This window comes from Belonocnema kinseyi, chromosome 5 (genome assembly GCF_010883055.1).
Source record: "Belonocnema kinseyi isolate 2016_QV_RU_SX_M_011 chromosome 5, B_treatae_v1, whole genome shotgun sequence".
NCBI classification, from domain to species: domain Eukaryota; kingdom Metazoa; phylum Arthropoda; class Insecta; order Hymenoptera; family Cynipidae; genus Belonocnema; species Belonocnema kinseyi.
This window is the reverse complement of record NC_046661.1, coordinates 89,611,483-89,619,302: the sequence shown is the minus strand read 5'-3', so window position 1 is coordinate 89,619,302 and position 7,820 is coordinate 89,611,483.

Sequence of the window (7,820 nt, the reverse complement as noted above, 5' to 3'; positions counted from 1 at the left end):
GGATTCACTAAAATAAAAAATATTGTAAAAAAGTATTATTTATAATTGTTATAATTGAATCATAATATGTAGCTTTGTTATAAATAACTTACCTAAATAAATAGAAAATTTTAATCCTTTTTTTTTAGAAAAAGTTTCCCTCTAACGTCATATGTGTCGTAATAGTTTAGGCAAATTAGCTAATCGAACTTATTTACTTGCGAAATATTGTCAAAACTAAAAGTTTTTTTTCGTTAAAGATAATTTTAGTCGGCAAATAGAAAATCTTTATATTTTTCGCTGAAGAAAAATGCTTTCTCATTCTACATTTATCATCCAACTTCTTTTGATGCAAAATATTTTTTAAATTGAATAAAAAAATATATATATATCTTGTTTTTTGTGTGTTTTTTTGGCCTAAATCTTTGAATTTGTAATAAAAAGAGAGCCCCCCCCCCGGTTTAAAATTTGAGCGTTATTTGTAGCTTTTATGTTAAAAATTTCTTTTTTATCGTAAAATTATAATAAATTGATATGAATTACTTATCTTTAAGTATGTTTCCAGATTACCTAGTATCCGCATACATAATAATTTATTAATTTATTCTACTCCTTATAAAATTGCTATATACTCTAAAGCCCTGAAACAAATCAATTTGTGTTTTCAGCGTTTTCCTCAATTTTAAGAAATTGCAATCTGCTTGTTTTCAATAAAGTTAAATATATTAAGCGATCTCGTCCTTTTTTTAATTTAACTTTTTCTTATGTTTTTTCATTCCTAACTATTTTTAAAAATTAATATTTACAGCCTTAAATAATTTTACATTTTTTCGAAAAATTAGTAATGATTTAATATACAATTACTACACAATTATATTTTATAAAATAGATAAGGAATAATTTCTCTAAAAAAAATGAAACGTTTTTATAATAAGTTGTACCGTTTGTTTTGGTTTAATTGCTCATTTCAAATGGTTTTTTAAATTGTTTTTAAACAATTAAAACATTTTTTTCCGTCCTTTAAATAATTTATCCTTTTCTCCCTTTTTGAAGAACCTTTCCCTTTCTCTCGTTTCTTTTCTCCTAAAAATGAACTGAATAAATAGAAACCAAAAAAAATCGTAAAACTACCTTTTGGTTGAAAATTTATGTACATATTTGGATGAAAATTGGTAGTTTTCAGAAAACATTATTCTTATTGTTCAAAAATTAATCTTTTTTGCTGAAACTTTATCCACTTGTTTGAATATTAAAAACTTTTTTAAAACTTTCTTTTCTCTCAAATATTAATTTCTTCGGTTGATACTTGACGTTTTTTGTTGAAAAATCGTTTCTTTTCCTTCTAAATTAATTTTTGAGCTGGAACGTTAATTACACCATTTATATTACAAATTTATATATTTAAAAAAATTCTTTTCTTGTGGTTGAATTTATTTGTTTTTCAGTGAAGTTAAAATTTTTGGTATTAACCTTTTTCTAAAAAAAAATTTCAAGAAGTGCTTCAATTTTTACATACGCAGTTAAATTTTCAATTAAAAAATATAAGTTTTCAAAAAAGTAGTTAAACTTTCGAACTTAGAGGTGTATTTTCGACTGAAAACAGGAGTCATCGACACAGAAGTGCTTCAAACAAAATTGTCAAACGAAATAGCTGATACCTCAAGCAAAGAAGATTATAATAATTTTTAATACAAAATTTTATTTATATCCAAGAAATATGAAATTTATAGTAAAATAGGTAAAACTATTAATAAAAAAATCATATCCAAAGGAGATTTCAGTTGTACTTTTTAACACCATAATATGAGTTTTAAATAAGAAGTGAATTTGCTACAAAATAGTTTAATTTTCAAACTAAAAGCATGACTGCAACAAAAGTCTTGACTTTTCAACTAAAATTCAATCCATTCAAGAAAGATGCAATTTTTACTAAAATGTATGAATTTAAAAATTAAAAAGACAAATTTTTAACACTAAAAGATGGCGTTTCAAAAAAATTGTTGCATTTTTTGACAAATAATAAAATTCATAAATAAAAAGATAAAAATTTTGAGGACGCAAATGCATAAAAAATACAAGGAAATTAAATTACTGGCAGAAATATTATATCAGGTTTACCGAAATCTTAATCTGATAAATGCACTTATTCTCCCCTGAACAGTTTTTGATTTTTCCCGATCATTAATATTAGAAGCCATTTTGCAGGATTTTTGTTTTAAAGCCCGGATTTTCCGATGACCAATAAGATTCTCTTCCTTTTTTGAAATTTTTGTTGGCTGGATGCGTGTTTTACTTAACAGGCTTTTTTTGTCGCGTACATTTCAATTCATAATTAATTTCTGCACCTTTATTCCGAGATATTTGTTCCAGTTTACTCTAATGAAATCATAATATATTCTCAAATTTTTAATATATTTTATTCATTCAGGAATGAAACTAGTTTCCGAAAAATCATGGCATGAAATTAAACTCTTAAGTTGAAGATTAATTATTTTAGTTAAAAATTCATCAGTTTGATTGAAAATTAATGCCCTTTACTAAAAATTTTAATGCCTATTTTATTTTGGAAGTTGATATTTTTTTAAATTGAGAATTCCATTATTTGACTATAAAATTTATTATTTTTATTTGAAAATTCAACTATGTCATTGGGACTCCACATATTTGGTTAAAAGTCGATTTTTTTAGAAAGTGATATTTTCTTTTGCAAGTTTATCTTCTAGTTTAAAAAATCTTTATTTCGGTTCAAAATTAAAGTACATATTACTCATAAATATTACCCGGTAGAAAGAAAGTTGAATTCTTTGCTTGAAAGTTAATTTGTTTAATTTAACTATTATAATTTTAATTAAAAATTCATTTTTCTATTTTGTTAAAATATAAGATATTTGATTGAAAACTTGTTTTTTCTTTTATTGAAAAGGATTGTTTTGCCGAAAATGTAACTAATTTTCTCAAAATCGGTGTATTTTTTGGTTTAAATTTACTTTGATTTCTAAGCAGAAAATGCAACGTTTGCTAATTTAACTTTTATTATATTCACGTTTTTTAATTAAATATATTCACGAGACACAATGCCAATATAAAAATTCTAAATTAGAATCTATGTTATTTTGAAAAGTTTCTTTTTGCTTTGCATGTCTTCTTTAGTCGAATTATAATAATAAATTTCTAATAAAATTGTAGATATTTTTCTGATGCCTAATTTTTATTGATTAATTTGTTTTGTTTCTTGCACAGTTTCATTTCAAAATTATCTTTTAGGTTAATAAATATTTTTTTCATCAAAAGCTAAATATTTAAAAAAAATTTCAAACCGTTTTATTAACTACAAATTTAACTGTTCTATGTTTGTTTAAAAATGTATCATCTTTAAAAGAAATTTCATATTTCTGGATAAAAATTCAACTGTTTGATTATAAAAAAATATTTTTGCTTGAGGATTCAACAACTTTGTTTGAAAATTTGGATTCATCCACTTTTTTGAGAAATCATTTTTTGTTTAAGATTCTTATTTTTAGTTGAAAATTTATTTTTTTGGTCGAAAGTTAAATAATTTTATTTAAAATTCATAATTATTAATTAAAAAATTAACTTAGGAGATGAGAGGTAAGCTAGTTATTGCCACTTTTTTCTTTCAATCAAAGTTTATGCGTTTGGTTGAGAATTCTACAATTTTGTTAAATATTAATTTCTTTCCTCAAAATTAACATTTTTTAATTGAAAATTTAATTTCTGTAAAGGAAATTTATTTCCTGGCTTAACGGTTCAACAGTTTCGGTGATAATTTTTGCTTTTAATGTATGACAACATTTCATTAAAAATTCGTCTTGTTGGTTTTAAAATTTATTTAAAAAGAAATTAAATTTAAGTTCTTTTGGTGTACTAATAAATATTAATCACACGTTTTTGTTGAAAATTTAATTAATTTGTTCAAAATTTTAAAATTATATTGAAAAGTAATATTTTCTCGTAGCAAAGTCTATTTTTAAATAAATAAAAAAAATGTTAATTTAATATTGCTATCTGGAATATTAAAATATCTCAAAATTTATGATTGATTCTATTTCTCTGAAAAATTCCTAAACATTTATTAAAATATAGAATTCTTTTTAACACATTAACGCGTTCAAATAATATTAGATTAAAAAAAGCTGAATTTCTTCCTTTGTAAAATCAATATAGCCTTTGTCCAACCCCTAAATATCGATCGATTTTGTTCAATTTTAGATTTTTTTTTGGCATTCGGAAAACATATTAGGTGAGAGGAGAAAATTCTTAATGCCAAATTTCACAAAGTATCAATAAGAATCTCCCTACGGCTGGATATATTCATAAAGGAAAATTATAGGAATAGAAAAAGTAAAAAAATAAAATAAAAAAATGCGATTGCATCACATTGACAGAATAGGCAAATAAAAGATAGCGTAACCTCGACCAACTTGAAGTATTTACAAGTTATTGCTTCACAAGAAAAAAGAGCATTATTAACATGCTTAATCTATTTCACACTACTTTACTGTTTACGTTACAAACATTGACTCAAGAATTTGGCTACTTTTTCAATAATTCACTTCGATATAAAGTAAACTTCCAATTTCTTTACTATTTTATTTATCAGATCGTTTAAATTTTTCTAAAAAAATTCCTAAGATTTTGCCCATTTGGAACGCAAAATGAGCTTTTTTAGCCTATTTTTTAGGTAGCCATTCGGTACAGAGGTTGCCTCTCATGAATGCACTGACCTTGCCTGAATTGGCTGGATCACCACTAGATCTTGCCTTGAGTGGCTGAAACTAAAATCTTGCCCTCTGTGGTTGGAATTGACTGATATTACCTTCATTGGCTGAATCACCTCTCTATCTCGCCTCAAATGGCAAGAACTCTTATCTTACATTCAGTTCCTGAAACTCAAATCTTGCTTTAAGTGACTGGATTTACAATCGCTTTTGCCTGAAGTATCTAAAGAGCTCAGATCTTGCCTCAAGTAGCTGAAACTGTCTGATCTTACCTTAAGTGGTTAGATCACCACTAGATCTTGTCTTGAGTGGCTGGATCACCATGAAATCTTGCCTTTGATAGTTCGAACGGACTGACCTTACGTTAGGTGGCTCGATCAAGACTAGATCTTACCTTAAGTGGCAAGAAATATTATTTTTCCTTCAGTCGCTGGAACTCAGATCTTGCCTCACTTGGCTGAATTCACCATTTCTTTTGTTAGAATATCTAGAGAGCCAAGATCTTGCTTCAAGTAGCTGGAATTGACTGATATTGTCTTACGTAGTTGGAGCATCATAAGATCTTGCTTGAGTGGCTAGAACTCTAATACTGCATTCAGTGGCTGATACTTAAAGGTGCGCTTGAGTGGCTGGAACCGACTGATCTGGCCTTAAGTGGCTGTGACAATATTAGATCTTGTCTTAAGTGGCAGGAAATTTGATCTTGCATTAAATGCCTGGAACTAAAAGCTTGCCTTAAGTTGCTAGAACTGACTGATCTTAACTTAGGTGGCTAGATCACTACTCGATTCAACCTCAATGGCTAGAACTCTGATCTTGCCTTTAGTGGCTGAAACTCACATCTTGCCTTAATTGGCTGGATTTACAATAGCTCTTGCCTTATGTTTCTTGAGAGGTAAAATCTTGCCTTAAGTAGCTGATACTGACTGATCTTGTCTTAGGCAGCTTTATTACAATTAGATCTTGCTAAAGTGTCTAGAGATATGATCTTACCTTAAGTGGCTAAAACTGACTGCTCTTACCTTTGTTGGCTTGATCATCACTCAATCTTGCCTTAAGTGTCTAGGATTCTGATCTTGCCTTTATTGTCTTGAACTAAGATCTTGCCTTAAGTAGCTGGAAATAAAATCTTGCCTTAAATGGCTGGAACGGACTAATATTAAGTTAAGTGGCTTGATCAGGACTAGATCTTGCATTAAGTGAGTAGAACTCTGATCGTGCCTTAAGTGACTCAAATTAAAATCTTGCCTTAAGTAGCTGGAATTGACTGATCCTACCTTTGTTGGCTGAACCACAACTCAATATTGCCTAAAGTGGCTATAAATCTGATCTTGCTCTTAGTTGCTCGAAATAAGATCTTGCTATCAGTGGCTGGAACTCACAGCTTGTCTTAAGTGGCTGAAATCGACTTATCTTGCCTGAAGTGCCTGGATCACCACCAGATATTGCCTTGAGTGGCTGGATCACAATAACGTCTTGCTTAAATGGCTGGAACTCTGATCTCGCCTTTAGTGGTTGGAATTCAGATCGTGCTTTAAGTGGCTGGATTTACAATAGCTCTTGCCTTAAGTGTCTAGGGAGGTCAGATTTTGCCTTGATTAGCTGGGACTGACTGATCCTGCTTTAAATGGCTGGATAACCACTATATCTTGCTTTAAGTGGCTAGAAATCTAATTTTGCTTTAAGCGACTGAAACTGAAATATTTTCTTAAGTGTCTGGAACTGACTGATCTTGACTGAAGTAGCAGGAAAGCCATTAGATTTTGCCTTAAGTGGCTAGAACTAACTGATCTTGCCGCCTTAAGTAGCTGCATTATAACTAGATATTGCCTTAAATGGCTAGGTCACCATAAGGTCTTGCTTAAGTGGCCTGATGTTGCCTTCAGTGGCTGAAAATAAAGCTTGTCTTAAGTGGCTGGAACCGATTGATTTTGCCTAAAGTGGTTGAATCATGACTAAATATTTCCTTAAGTGGCTGGATTTACAATAGCTTTAGCCTTAAGTGTGTCGAGAGTTAAGATCTTACCTCCAGTAGCTGCAACTGACTGATATTGCCTCATGTGACTGGATCACCATTAGATCTGCTTCAAAAGAAATTTCATCTTCTTCGATAAAAATGCAACTATTTGGTAGAGAATTCTGCAAACTTGTCAAAAGGTCATGATTTTTAAATAAGAATTCGTCTTTTTAAATTTAAAATTAAATTATTTTTGATGAAACTTATGTCTTTTTTTTAAATTTCTATTTTCATCCTGAAAAGTCAACTGAAGTCTTTTTTAACAGAAAATTTAACCATCTTTCTGGAAAATAATTTTTTTGACTTAAAATTCATCTGTTTTAGTTCATTTAATTTTATTGCTGAAAATTTCATTGTTTTTTTGAAATTGTTCTTCCTTGCTTGAGTACCCAGCTATTTTGTTTGAAAGATTTGGTTAAATCACTTCGGTAATCATTTTTTTGTTGCTGAACATTTATATTCTTAGTTGAATATTATTCCCTTTGTTTGAAATCTTACATATTTTGTTGAAAATTAATCGTTTTTAATTGAAAATTCATCTTCTCCAGTAAAATTTAAGCTACATTGTTAAAAATTATACTGTTTAATGTAAAGCCTTTTTTTTTGGTTTGAAATTAATGTTCTAGCTGCAATTGTAAGTTTTTCTATTTTTTAAGGTCGTTCTTTTTTACTGGAAAATTCTCCTTTCTTAGTAAAAAAAGATAATTTTCTTGGTTGGAGGATTCATTTTTTTCGGGTGAAATGCATCGTTTTCATGGAAAATTAATTTTTGCTAAAAATTAATTTTTTTTAAATTCTATTTTTGTAGAGGAAATTCGGCTTTTGTCTTGAAGGTTTAATAATTTTAATAAACTTTTATTTTTTTCTTGAGTGAAAAATCTTTATTTTTTTAAAACTTATCTTTTTGGTTTTAAAAATGTTTTTTTTGTAATCAATTTTATAAATTTTGTTTATTGAAATATAAACTTTAAAACTTTTTTGTCGGAAATTTATTTTTTTAGGTTGAAAATTCAGCTATTATGTTTAAAATTAAATGATTTTTTTATAAATTGAATTATTTTTTTAAAGCTCATACTTTATGGTAG